Here is a 15,593-nt window from a genome sequence, read left to right as displayed (position 1 = left end):
TCACACACACACACACACACACACACACACACACACACACACACACACACACATTAAATGCAATGCATAAACATTCAAGCATCATCTCCAGCCCTTAAAGATTCTCGTTCTTAAATTACAGCTCCACCAAGTGAAGGGAGTAGACTTAATGGGTGTCGCTCATTTCAAAGGCCTCCTGTGATAAAGAGAAAAATATTCTCCTGAATTGTAGACAATCACATCCTTTTGGGCTAAAGGAAATAACAAGCCCCAGAATCACGACGTGTGCCTCTCTTAAAAGTAACTTGAATTGAGAACTATCTTTGGTGTTGAAACAGTGCCCACGTGGAAGTAGTATAGCAACCCATTGTTTAAAAAGAGAAACCAAGATCAATAGATAGGCAGAGAAAACAGAAAACAAAATTACGGAATATATTTCCAAAGTAAAAAAAAGGAGATATTTCCAATGTAATTGCCCTGTAGAGGGATGGATTCTTTCCCAGTATGGCAGAAATTCTTCAGTACCTGAGAGACTGGCTGTGACAAGATAATGTAAATATTGGACTAGGAGTCTTCTACATTCAGGGCTAATTGCTCATCATTCTGACATCAAAGAATATATTAATTTGGCAGAATCTCCTCTTGGTATTATCAGGTATAAATAAAAGTAAATTATCCTGAATCAGAGAAACAACCCCACAGAGGAGCCCATCATGGGCCTGCAGAGAGACAGACTCTAGTGAATGGCCAAGAGGTCCACCCTCAGCACATAACCTTGAGAGGCTGTAGCTTCCTTGGCCCCAACGTGATCTACTTACTGTCAGTAAACAAAGGTCCAATCTGGTGACCTGAAGATCAGCAAAAGGAGACTCTAGATACAAGAAAATGACCATTCCTGATCTGAGATTCCAAATTCTTCATTTATTTTAATTTTTAATTTGAATTAAAAAACAATCTTATTTTACATATCAATCCCAGTTCCCTCTCCTTCCCATCCTCCCATGCCACCCACCAACCCCCCCATCCCATCTCCTTTCTGCTCCCCAGGGAGGGTGAGGCCTTCCATGGGAGGATCATCAAAGTCTGTCACATCATTTGGCACAGGGCCTAGGCCCTCCCCTGTGTGTCTAGGCTGAGAGAGTATCCCTCTATGGAGAGTGGGCCTCCAAAGTCCATTTGTACACTAGGGATAAATACTGATCCACTACCAGAGGCCCCACAGACTACCCAGGCCTCCTAACTGACACCCATGTTCAGGGTGCCTGATTTGGTCCTATGCTGGTTTTCCAGTTGTCAGTCTGGGGTCCATGAGCTGCTCCTTGTTCAGGTGAGCTGTTTCTGTGGGTTTCCCCAGCCTGGTCTTGACCCCTTTGCTAATTACTCCTCTCCTGAGATTCCAAATTCTTATAACCAAGAGTAGGGAGGCTAATATGAAATCCAATCAGTAGCTTACTACTTACTTTAGGTCCCATTTCCCTTTAACAATCTATAAAACTTACCATAAGGGCTTCTTTTGAGCCCTTATAATCAACTCAAGAACTATGTGTTAGAACAGTAGACACTGTCACCACCCACCTCTGATGTAATTGATGAGGCATTGGCTTTCTTAAAGCCCAATCAATTTTGATAAATGAACATTGTTATTTCAATCCAGAAAATTCTAAAATAGAAAGAAGTAATAAACTGTCTCTCAATACTGTTTTTTACCTAACAGAAGAGCAAGATGAAACAAAGACAAGGTTTAGATGACAAACTTTCCTTTACTCCTAGAAGAATCTACAAAGCGTGTTGAACTCAGATTTGCCATTGCATCTGAACCCAAGAATCATCCAAAAGAACAATAAACATGGATTCTTTAGTAAAAAACTATAATCATAGAGATATTGATTATTCCTTCCTCCTAATCTAGCTCTGTTTTTAGGATGGTCTATGTCTAATGCTCTCAAACAGGTCCAGTGAAAACACTTGCTCCACTGTTGTTTCTTTAAATGTCTTTGTCTTACATCCAACCTATTTAATGTTATTATCAAAGGAGAGGTAAATGTGGACTATTAGTTACCTACTTTTCCACATTAAATTCCCCCCAAACTTAGGAGTTTAAATCAGTACATGTTTAATACCTCAGTTTGTCTGTGCAGCATACTTTGGGAAATGGTTTTGCCACACATTCACTCACAAAGCACTACCAAGGTGTTGCCCAAGGCTGTGGTCTTATCTGAAGGCTCAAGTGAGTGAAGAACCATGGCTAAACACTTCATAGAGTTGTTGGCACAATTCTGTTTCCCACAGTCCTCTGGACTGAAGGCCTCACTTTCTGACTGTTAGCCATGGCCTTCTTCAGTCACTTGTCACATGGGTCTTTCTATCACATAGCTCCCAGCACGGGATCTAGCATCCCTGAGAGCAGAGAGCCAGAGAGTGAAAGACAGCAAACAAGAAAGAAGTCACAGCTTTTCACAGCCTAATCTCAGGAGCTTTGCATCTTCTTCGAAGTAGCCTATTTATTATAGACAAGTCTCTGCCACTCTGTTTAGAGGGAGAGGATGACATAGGGCTTGAATGATAGGAGGTGGCACCATGGTGAGCCATTCTAGAAACTGCCTACCATACATTTCATGTTTTAGTATATATCCAAAATAACTGAAACACAGAGTCAAAAAGATACTTACAAGTCAATGTTTATAGCTGCATTATCTACAATAGCCAATGGTGGAAATGTTGTCAACAGAAAAATGAGTAAGTAAACGTGCATACATATACATACGGTAGAATATTATTTGACAATAGAGAGGAATGAAGTTGTGATATAGGCTACAGTATGAATAAACCTTGATACACGCTAAATATAATAAGGCAGACACAAAAGAATAAATATTGTATTTTTCTCCTTATATGAAATATCTAGAATAGGCAAATTTAGAGACAGTACTTTAGCAGTTACTGTTAACTTTGAAATAGGAAAATGAAGAATTGTTGGTGAGAGTGGAGGCTGGCTTGGTCAGTCAACTTCCTACCATGCAAGCATGAAAAGATGAGTTCGAATCCCTAACACCCATGCTATAGAGACCACATGTAGTCATGCACATCTGTCTTCCTAGTGCAGGAGACAGAGCAGGGGAGCAGGGACAGGCAGATCCCTAGAGCTCACTGACCAGACAGCCACCTATCAGGGAGTGTAGAGTTCAGTGAGAGATCCTGTCTTAAACAATAAAGTGGAGAGCAATCAAGGAAGATACTTGACGGAGACTCTGGCTCCCACATGCACCTGCACGTACCATGTACTTGCATTTGTGCACATGTGCACACACACAAATATTTTCACCATGAAAAGGATCATTGCTTAATATAGAATTTCTGTACGGGATGATGGAAGTGTTTTGGAAACAGCCATAGCGACCTCTGGCCTAGTGAGTTTAATCAGTGCCACTGAATTATATGCTTAAGATGATTTACATGGCACATTTTACGTTTCTCCACAATTTCTAAAAGATAATGAATACAGTAGGTGCTTGACAATTGGCAGAAATGAGCACGAGGCCATCAGCAGATTCACACAGGTGATAGTTTGTTTGCCTTGGACTACGGCTTCTCCATCTGGGATGCTAACAACATTGTGCATGGGAGGAAAGAGATCAAATTTGCCTTGCTATCAGCTCTTTTCTTGGTTGCTATGCTGGGGCATCACATTTCCCGCAAATTGTTCATGCTAGTAGTCTGCCGAGATTGGGCACATTCAGGAGGCTCAGTGCCAATAATCTAAAAGGGAGCGAGGGGAAATACTACTGCACTTCCTGTGACAGTTTGGGAGACACGTTTGGGGATCATGAGTATAGCACACAAAATCCTCTTGCCATCTCAAGTCCCTCCAAGACTCAAAGCAATGTCACAAAGATTTCTGAAGTCCCCCATCTGTCCACCTGTCATGGGTCATTTCCTGGTGTAGTCTAAACCACAGTTAAAGACTTCAATGTTGAAGGCAAGAATGCCGAGCTTTGGACCCTGCTCTGCTCGTTCTTGAGAGAATGATCATGGCATGTTACCCAACCTCCCTATGCTTCAGTTCCTTCTTGGTAAAGTTAGGAAAACAGTGCATGCTTGCAGGACCTTTTAAGTTATAACAAACTAACGCAGGGAAAGGATTTCAAAAGCAGCCTGGCATATACAAAGGTATGTGGTGAGTGGTAGCTAGTGTTATTTTAACAACACTCACTTTTCTGCCAAAGCTTAGGAACACAGTAGACTTGTGTCTAGAACATTAACTGAAGCAAGAATTGTTGCATGATATCTGATGAGTTCGAATCCCTAACACCCATGCTATAGAGACCACATGTAGTCATGCACATCTGTCTTCCTAGTGCAGGAGACAGAGCAGGGGAGCAGGGACAGGCAGATCCCTAGAGCTCACTGACCAGACAGCCACCCATCAGGGAGTGTAGAGTTCAGTGAGAGATCCTGTCTTAAACAATAAAGTGGAGAGCAATCAAGGATTGCTCTCAAGCAATCAAGCGAACCAGATAATTCATTTCTCCATTCAGATGTTTAGATACTCTCTAGGAGGATGCCACTCTACCATGATAAACACTTAACTCCGTTCAGCTGATGCAGTGAGGGAGCAGTAGGAAGGGATGAACTGGGCAGTAGTCATACCTGGAGCCATTGTCAGATATAAAAATGTCTAAAGTAATCAAAATCTTCCACATGGCCTCTAACATGCAGCTCGCTTGATGCTGATGAGTGGTTTGGAAAGGCAAGATGACAGTGTTAACATTTTTAAATATAACTTACTACATCCTGAGTATGACTAATTATGAAGACCAATACTATTCGAAACCTCTTTGTTGGCGGGGCGGGGGTGGGGGGGACTCAGTTTCATACTGCTAATGACTATTTGGTACTGAGTCAAGAAAGCAAAGGAACACCTGTTTGAATGTTCTTACTGTGTGACATTTGGGCAAATATTACCCGAGTTACCAATCACTTTCTGTATAGATTCAAAGCCCTGTAGTAAGATGAAACTCATCTCTAGTACCATTAACTTGGCCAAAACCTGGAGAACAACCTAATACTATTATTCTGCTAAATGGATGGAGTCATGACTGCCCCCTAAGTTCTCATCTCTATACCCATGCTAGCACCTCCCTCAGCTTTCATCAGAGATGCTTCTTATTGCAGATGTTGATTAATACAGTCACAACTGGTCAATGTGCAGAGCACAAGAGACTGTGGAGTTCTCAGCTCTAAATGGGACATCTAGGTCACATCCTCTATCCCCCAAGGCTCGGGGACCATTGCGGAAGAAGGGGAAGATAGATTCTAAGAGCCAAGAGATAGTGAACAATGGCAATAGGACAGTGTTTTCCAGGGCTCTGACTTCATGCACAAGACCTGCACACAATCAAGTCAGTCCAAATCCCAGCATGGGTGGGTGAGAAGTTCATGGAGTCTCGCCCCTGCTAAAGAGCTATTGGCAACTGGTGGCTTCTGGGGTGAGAGAGAGTTGGTTTTCTTTAAGGATGTGGCCCTGAGAGGCTACCCATGCTCCAGTAGATAGCCCTATACCCAGGTGCATATAGGCAACACCAAGTAAACTCAGTGAGCTTGGGGAAAAAAAAAAAAAAAAAAAAAAAAAACCTAAAGTTGAAAGGGGAAAGTGGTGGTGGGGGAAATAGGGAGGGAACTTGAAGGGAGGGTGTGGGGAGTGACCAAAACACATTATATTCATGCTTATCAGCTAATAAAAAGTTTTTAAAAATATGCCACAAACTTATTCATACCTCATCTCAATAAAATCTTCTAAATTAAACAATTAGAAAATATTTACTATAACACTTCAATTCTTATTCTTCAGAATGCTAAATGTATCACAACATGCTACAAAGAAAACTCTCATTTGATTCATTTATACAATGAATTCAATAAATATTTGTTTATGCACCCTATCTTTACTATCAATCACATGCCAAGGAGATATCAATACTGTTTTCTCCCACTAGTCATCATAGTAAGATGGGAAATAATACAAAAAATTATATGGATGGCCACCAGTCTCCCACATGAATGATCCCAGTGACAGAACCCAGCATTAGAAAGCTTGAATTGTTGCAAAGTTGTTTCATAGACTGAGCTAACTATGGGCAAGGCTTGGTTCCAATATAACATCTGGTGTAGGCTGCCCTGCCAGGCAAAAAATCAGGGACACTGCCAAGGTAACTCCATTTCAAATACAGAAAAGAAACTTTTTGGCACAGAGATGAAATTCCCTGTGGATTGCACTCCTGTCTTCAGTTGCTTTTCCACTCCCTCAAGACCCCTGATTTACAATATAAATAAACTTTTCAATTTACACTTAATTTTTGACTGAAGGATATAGAAATGGAGTATCCCAGCCCTGTAAAGAGCCCAACCCTGCTGCTTTACACCAAGCTAATGATGCTCCAATAGAAGGATGATAAGCTGAAGAAAATCCCCAGAAGCTTGCCTTTCTACAGCTCAAATTCTGATGGTCACTGGGTCTGGTGACACACACACTTAGGGGTCTGAGACAGGAAGAGTAGGAGTTCAAGGCAAGCCTTGGCTACATAGAAAGATCTAAGCCAGCCTGGATTACAATATCAATAACAATTAAAATTAATGACAAAGTAAGGTTTAACGAGACTGATATACCCATGGATGACAGTGATGTGCTTTGCACAAAGTGTGAACAGTAAACTCTCCAGAGGTGCTGAAGAATAAACCAAAACAGGCAGATTCTGCTAAAAGGAATAAGTACCTGGGGAGTCGCTCTTATCTTTATATTATTTGTCTTGAAGCTGAGCTGCAGTTAATAAGTGCACAAAACAGCCAGACTTCCAATAGAAAACTATATGGACCATGTGGTCAGAACAGAAGAAAACTGCAGCCACAGGAAAATTGAGAATTGAATCCAAACGAAGAGGCACAATCAGGGAGAAAGCCCTCAGGTTCTCTACTTAAATGTTGTTCAAATATCTGGCTGACTCCTAAGTCTTTCAGAGCGATCTCCAATCAGAGTAAAAAATCTGTGAGCTTGATTTTAAATTGCCACCTAAAAGATAAAATTGGTATTTTGAACATAGCCAGGTCAGCTGCCTAATAAACAGCTCCAACAAAGCAAATCTTTGAAAAAAAAAAAAAAAGACAAAATTTGCATCTACTCTTCATACTGTCCAGAGTGAAATGAAAAATTACTCATTGGAGAACTAAGAAAATGTGGCTTATTCTCATAAAGGAGTGAAGGGAGACCCTAAAAGATGGACGACCAGCCATGTAGCTATGCTTGATATGATAAAGAAAAGTATGTTTGCGATGAATTAAACAACGGGAAAACAGTAGAAAAGTAAAACGCTATGTTTTTAAAACTAAGAACAAATTCAATGACTGAAAAATTTAGGTTTAAAGAAATCCATGGAATTAGTGGGAGAAAAGTGATAAATGAAAAAATTCATCAATTTTTAAGGAATGCTAAAAGAAATTGCCCAAGCTGAAGAAGAAAAAGGATAAAACAGAATTAAATACACAAAGATCCCGAAACAGAATATATGGTCTAACATGCATATAATTGGAGACTTTAAAGGAAAGATATAAAAATGAGAGCATATAAACATATCTTTAAGTAGCCAAAACATTCCCAGTTTTTGGTGAAAAATATAAACCTTAGACTATTAAACTATAGAAAGTGAATATAAGAAAGAAAAGCCATACCCAGAAGTATCCTAGCCAAACCCTTAACTAAAAGATACAAGGGAGAGACTGCTTTAGAATTCTAAAAGAAAGAAAAAAGCAACAGTAAAACATCCTTTAAAAAATAAGGCAGGGGCCCTGCAGGCTACCTCAGCTTGCTATGCAAGCCCATTGACCCGAATTCCACTCCCAGAACCCAGGTAAAGGTGGATGGAGAGAAGTGACCCCACAAAGTTGTCCTCTACCCTCTATCCTTGCATCGTGATGCACTGGCCCATGCCTCCCTCCTCACTGGCATCATACACACATACACAAAATAATGATGACTAGAATAAAATTTTAAAGAGAGAGGCAGGGGTTAGGGATAGGTCATTGGTGTGTTCAGTCCCCAGCACAGAAAACAAACAAAAGCATTACTGAAGACTGGTAGTGTGTGCCTGAAGTCATAATGCTCCTGGGGCTATGCAGGAGAATCCCTTGAGCCCAAGAGTTTGAAACCAGCCTGGGAAACAAAGAGACCTATTTCATAAAAGGAGGAAGGGGGAGGGCTGCAGGATGGCTCAGTCTCTGTGGTGGACACCTGAGAGCCTATGTTCAATGACCCTGTCCCTTGGAAAGAAAGCAAACCAGCTCCTGAAATTTTTCCTGGTCCCTATATGCACAGTGTGACTCCAACACACCTGCTGTCACAAACACATGATAATGAAAAATAAAGGTTTGTTTTTGTTTGTTTGGTTTGTTTTTGTTTGTTGGTTGGTTTTTTTGGTTTGGTTTGGTTTTTCAAGACAGGGTTTCTCTGTGGCTTTGGAGGCTGTCCTGGAACTAGCTCTTGTAGACCAGGCTGGTCTCAAACTCATAGAGATCCGCCTGCCTCTGCCTCCCAAGTGCTGGGATTAAAGGCGTGCGCCACCACTGCCAGGCTTAAAGTATTTTTAAAAATGAGACAGAGGAAGAGCAACAGTAGGAGGCGAGTCGATTTTTAAAAAATTATTAAGTGAATTTATTGCCAGCAGAGGTAAAATATGTGAAAGTGTCTACAACGTTCTTCTGGCTGAAGGAATATGGAAGCAAATGGAAATCAGGAAGGAATGAAGAGTGGGGGGGGGGGTAAATACAGAGGACCATTTATTTATTCTTCATTTCTCCTGAATACATCAAACAGCAAAGACAGTGGTATTACCCTATGGGGCTTATGCTGTGTGTGGAGGGAACACATCTTCCAACTCTCCCCTGAAGAAGAGGGCTGAGGACAAACTTGCCCACACAGTTAAAAAAGTTTCCGATTTCCCAGTGGGACAAGATTAATTCTAAGTAGACAATAAAAAGTTACACTTGTGTACTGTAACTCTATATAAATTATTTTAAACCTTAAACCAAAGCCAGTTAATTGATCTAAGTGGATTTCTAAAATATAAATAATCCCTAAGAAAGGTATCGATCTAGTAGAAAAAAAAAATCTTTGATGGAGAACCACCCCCCGAAAATAAATACTTATTTCTTGCATCATTGTCAAGAAAGGACATCGTATCTGTGAAAGCAAAAATAGTTTTCAAAAAGCAATATAAAGGGGGGACATTTTTCACAGGGAATTAAAATAAGTCAAGCATTGCGGAAAGAAGTAACCACAAAGCGAACGAGTTAAGGGGCGCATACTCCGAGAAACTGAAGGACCAGAGTGAGAACACCAGACGCAGAAGGAAGAGGATGTGCCGAGAGGACAGCGTGAGCCGGTGAAGAGAAGTGTCTTCTGGGAACAGGGCATCTAAGAGCAGGAAGGCAGAGGAGCTGGGATGCATTTCTCTGTCCCCTCCACATGAAACAACTTAAGAAACAAAACAAAACCTGTCTTGGGGATGGAGAAGTGGCGCAGCAATTAAGGTTCAGGCTTATCTTTCAGAGTTCCTAGGTTCAATTCCCAGCACCCACATGGCTGCTCACAACTTGTAATTCCAGTACCAGGAAACCTGACTCCCTCTTCTGGCCTCTAAGGGCACTGCACACACCTGGTGCACAGACAGATACAGGCAAACGCTCATGCACATTAAATGAAAATTAAAAAGAAAAAGCAAAACAATTGTGTCTACTCTTTTAAAGTGTAATTTTAGCCAAAAAGATGCTAATCAAAATAATTTATGTATAAAATCTGATTTTCTTTATAAAATTTTGGTCTTGGAGAGGAGACAGGAAGGAAATGATACATATTTTTACCCAGCACAAAGACTGTCAACATTTCTCCTTTTCTTTTTAAATAAAGCTATGGGGCAGGTATTTGAATCTGGTAAGAGAAACTAAAGAAAAGGAAACATAAGCCAAACTGCAAAAAGCTATATTTTAGAAATACAAGCTGTTCTGCTCCAAATTTTTTCTTTGAGGCTAGAAAGAAGGTTCAAGAAAATGTTAAGAGGTTTAAGTGATTATGTGAGAGTTTTTCAACTTATGCAGCTTAATGAGCAAAAGTTTACATTTGCAAGAAGGAATACTTCATCAACCGTCTGCAACAGTAGAAAGGCAACAGTAGGGAAGAAAAGCAACACCAAGCGTTCTTTTTACTTTATAAGAAAACACAAAGTTGGGAACTCTGGAGGAAATAAATAAAGCGTGCCTATGGGAGGAAACACCTTTTTTTTTTGAAATGACATAACAATTTCAAAGATTGAAAACAAAACTGCATAGAGCACACGAGTGTGTGTAAGTCTGGTGATTGTGACACCGTCAAGGGAAGACAATGTGATTCCAAAGTGTCAGTTGCTCCTCTTCATCTTCCCCAGACACCTGAAGTTTTGGTTCATTATTTCAGAACTAGCTGTTCTCTGCCACACCAGTTGCTCAGCTCCTGCGGTGTAATTAACTTCATTTGCGGAACATGGCTTTCTCGTTGCACTTTCAGTTTTCTCTCAGAGTTTCTAATTGTATTTCTTTATTGTTGCTATTGCTATTATTTTCCATCAATCGATTATTTTTTAACCTTCCTCTCACCAGCAGTATACTGTGTCTCCAGGTATAACGATCCACTCAAAACACGTGGGTGGGATTAAGCCCATGGAAAGATGTTCAACTTTCATTCATTAGAGAAAGGCAAGTGAAAACCACAAGATAGCACTGTTGGCCATTAGCAGGACTAAGATGAAAAGTATTGGCTGCACAAACGACAACCATGTGACAATGTGACAAGACACAGGAAGAACTTGGAGGACTCGGGTGCCTCATATACCGTGAACATGACAACCAGCATAGCTATATGGTGCTGCTTCAGCCTGTCACAGGACCCAGTCCTTTCTCTAATACCCACAACAAAGGACATGCATACCCAAATGAAGACGACTATGGCTACGTTCATAACTGCTTTGCTTGTGATCACCAAACACTAGAAATGGATAATGAGATCTTACCCAGTGTCAAAAAAGAAATGAACGACGATTCAAGTATATTGCATACATATATGAAAATATCATACCGAAAGCCATTTTAATTTATACAATTAATACATAATAGTAGAAATGAATAGACAAAAATGAACTATTTATATAAACAACCTATTCCTGTGCAAGCGTGAGCGTGCATGAGCCCTCCCCCCATACACACAGCACATGAGCACCCCCCCCATATACACAGTAACTAAGTTTGTATGGTAGCATACAACTGTAATTCCAGCAGTTGGGAGGTTCAAGGCCAGCTTCAGCTATCTACTACATAATGACTTTGAGCTCGGTTCAGGCTACATGAGACACTGTCTCAAAAAACAAACTAAAAAAAAAAAAATTAGGCTGAGTCAAAGCCAAAAAATACAGAATATAGTTTTTCATTTCAGTAAAATTCTTAATGGTGCAAGGTAACCTGTAGCAGCAAAAAACAGACTAGTGGTTGCCTGAATACTAACGGGGGTTGTTGGAAGGGTACAAGGAGGCTCTGAGGGATGATGCCAACTTGACTGGAGTGATGCTTTCAAATGTAATAAACTTACGTCGAGTTATCAGACTGCATACTTTAAACATGTGCAGCTCATTGTGTCTCTCCACGTTTCAAAATAATCTAGGAGACAGGTGGTAGAGTCATTATGGATTGCTAAAATGATCTACAACATAGCATGAGGTATGGTTTGCATCATGGCCACTGCCTTAGTCCTACTATGAGCCCCTCTGACATAGCTTTTCTGCTCAAAATGGGCTCTAGTACAACAGTCTGAAGACGGTGGAACAGCCAGCAGTTCAGGGGGAATGTCCTTACTTTGCGCACTTTTACTAAGGGCTCTGAAGCTGTGTGGATCCTTCTTTTGTTTTAATCAAACTGCTAAATCTTTCAGCTCAGACTCTAATCACCCATTCCCTCCGAAGTCTTTCTCCCACAAGCATTCTTAAGCAAAAATCTCCCCAATTCCTACTTATGTGAATTGGTGTTTTCTACATGAGTAAGATATTTTATAATCTTAACTCTTTTGTGGTACTATAATATAAATGCTTTCAGCTTCATCTTTTTCTATTCTAATTGTACTATCCAATATTTTTGTCTATTGGCTATCCCTCCCTCCAAGTTAATTTAAACTTGAAACCTGGAAATAAACCTACCTATAGTTTCAATCATGGCACCAACACTTTCAAAAGTTGCTGTCTTATTGTCTCCGCTACTGTGTGAATAATAAAGTCTGCCTCGGAATTTAGTGTCTTTGCTTACTTAACTCATTCGGGAATAATTGGAATGTTGACAAAATCATATACATTTTGTTGACTATGTGATTACAAACATTTACCATTTTCTCATTTTGACATTCATGTTTTTGCTAGGGCATGTCAGCATCCTTGGATGTGGCGGTACATCAGCACAGCACATGCTCAGCATCCCTTAATTAGACCAGGGATGAGCATTCGTACCTTTCATGTTACAGAGATTTCTGAAGGTATCTCCCAATTACTGCAAATAAGACAAAAATAAATCAAAAATAACACACAGAAAATGGCATTCTCCCCCTTGAAATTTAGGCACTTCTTCTGCAGGAGAGATTGTATTGGGGTTTAGTAGCAGCTTTATAAGCTTGTCCAGAGGCAGCCCCAGACACACACACACCTCCTTCATTTCTCTGTCTCCCAGAAGGCCTCAAGCTCTTGACAAGCCTCTGGCTCAGCTTCAAGTGGTTCCGTTAGAGAGAAAACCACTGAGGAGTAGTTTAGAACTGATTGGAGATACCTGCCTGCAGGAATTACCTAAGCACTGAGCAGACAAGCTTCCCAGTATTGAGAAAGTTGTCCTGCTTTCAGTGTGGTTGGTGACAGGAAGTGGAATTGGCTGGGAGTGTGACTGGTAAATGATGAACTTAAAAGGAGATTTTTGTTTTACTTAAGAGATTAAAATAAAAACCTTCGTTTCAAGATGCCTGTCATTCGTATGACAGGAGGCAACAGTGGGAAAGGACTGGTGAGAAGGGAATGTATACTTGCCTTTAGAGTAACAGAAGCAAGCAAGCTCATCACGCGGAAAACTGATGAGGGAACAGAGGTGGCTTTGAGAGGTCATTGATCTTTAGAGACGCAGAGGGAAGAAAGGAGAATGAAATTGGATGCAGAGTTGCTAGGTAGCCATGGCTTCTGAGACAGCTGGATCAGGAAACAAGAGGAAGCTGACTCTGGAACATGGATTTTGGAGGACTGTGAAGACCCTGCTGGCTCTGTGCTCTTAGCATATCTAGGGTGTACTAACCTCAACTCATGCGTAGGTCACAAGACAACTGACAGGAGTTGCTTTCTCCTTTCACCATGTGGGTCCTAGGTCAAACTCATACTGTCAGGCTTGGCAAAAATCACCTGTACCTACTGAGCCATCTCATTGGTCCACTTTCATGAACTGAAAATTAGAATGTTTTACCCAACAAATGTAAATTCACTAATAGAATGGGATTTTTAAAGTTATCTCTGGCCAAAATATACAGTAGCAAAAGAAGAGTGAGCAAGGAAGTCCCAGTGAACTATAAAAACGCCACTAGAATCTTCCATACATTCAACCTATATGTGTGTGCTCGGTTATACTAAAATTTCAATAAATGGAATTAATATGCTTAATAAGTATATAATGCATAAATTAATATGCATTGTGATAATGTGATATGTAATAATATATAACATAATAATATAATTGCTGTAAGGATTTCTTCTAGACTTTATTAATATTCTATGATTTTGATGTGTGAAAGTATCTGAGTATCATTATGGGATACACATGAATATAAGCAGGCGGAGGTACGTTTTGAAGAAAAGAGTCTTGCTGCACGTGTTCCTCTCCCCCAAACATACGAGACTTCCCAGAACAGGACAGATAGCTACTGGGCATCTGTTCTGGTGAGATAAAGGCCAGTGAGGCTCGAGTGATAGCAAATCCCCCTCTGAGAAGGGCAAGGGAATCGCCCGGCCTGGACAGCAGCATTCATTTGTTCTCCAGTCTAGTGAGCACTATCTTGTGCCTGGACAGACACGGCAGAGGTACACACAGCTCACCTCCTCACTTCCTTCTCACTCCAGAAGGTCTGCTACTGCCCACTGTTGGGAATCTAGCACAGCACTTTCCCAAACCATGTTCTGGCTGTTTAGTTGTTGGGTTTTTTAAAAACATGGAGAGAAAGAAGGTATTTGAGTCTGGAATTTAAATATTAACTCCAACAGACATCAAAGTGCCCAAAATGTTCATGAATGCTTTTTTACTTTCATTTTAGTGTATTTATCTTATTCTGGACAAGTTCAGGTTTGGAAAAAATCGCCACCACCAGAGTTTGCTTACAAGCACCTGTTGCTAAGCCATACTTAGAACACTGTTGTGGTAAGGAGAATAAGATGGAGAGAGACATCACTAAGAACAAAGGAAATGACTGGAAACCCATGCACACCAGCAAGGGCTGCCTAGAAGAGACAGACAGAGCAAGCCAGCAGAAGAAAGCGGGTGAACTCCAAATGCAGGAGAAAGTGGGTGCTACAAAACCTATCTATAAAAAGTTGTGACCCTCATGGCCCAGAGCCATCGAGCCACTGTTTTCTAGCTATTGGTCCCCTTCCACTCTCTAGACTTTCTTCCTCCCAGCAGTGTCTTATCTAAGGCAGCCTTGAATTCTATACAGTGGAGGATGACCTTAAGTGTGGGATTCTCTTGCAACCATCTCCCCAGTGTTGCTCAATTTATGCAGTGCTGGGATTCAAACTGAGGACCTTATATACTAACTAGGTGAGCACCCTACCAACTGAGCCACATCCCCAGCCTGCTTCTCTTTCTTAATAAACTGTCTCTATTTCTGCTGTTACCCGTGCCTCCCTGGCTCAGTTGTTAGTACTGGTGTACAAGAGTCTGGAAATTCAAGTGGATGCCCTCTGAACTCCAATCCACAATGATAACGTTAAAAAAATGTGTCGACAAGTAAACTAAGTGGGCATAAATGTCATTAGGGAATCCCAATCCTAGGACTGGAAGCTCAATCAATATCTGTCATAACAAAAACACAACTGTTTTAGTTAGGGTTTCCAAAGTGCATCGGCAGAAACCCAAGTAGGTGGTTCATGGTGAAGCTTGTGAGTCTGAGGACATTCTTAGCTTTTGGATAGTGCATTTTGGTGGTCTGTTAATACATCTCAAAAGGGTTACTATTAAGTCATGAGGTTGTTAAGTCAGATACAGAAGTTGGTAACAAGTGACTATTAAGGAAGTTAAAAATAGCTCAAGAGAATTTGGCTCTAGAGCTATAACATTCCAACCCTCACTTAGTCTCATAGAATCTTTAACATAGGTATGGCCTGTTTTTTTTTTTTTTTTTTTCTGGAAACTTCAATTCATTCACCCTTATTCAAATGCTTAACAAAATATTCTGCTTGTAGTTAGTGTCCATATAGCTTCCCCATCCACCAGTCTTCAACCAAGGCACCCACAATGCTTTCCCTGTCCCCACCATG

The sequence above is a fragment of the Cricetulus griseus genome, chromosome 4, assembly GCF_003668045.3.
Source record: "Cricetulus griseus strain 17A/GY chromosome 4, alternate assembly CriGri-PICRH-1.0, whole genome shotgun sequence".
NCBI classification, from domain to species: Eukaryota; Metazoa; Chordata; class Mammalia; order Rodentia; family Cricetidae; genus Cricetulus; species Cricetulus griseus.
This window is presented reverse-complemented; position numbering follows the sequence as displayed.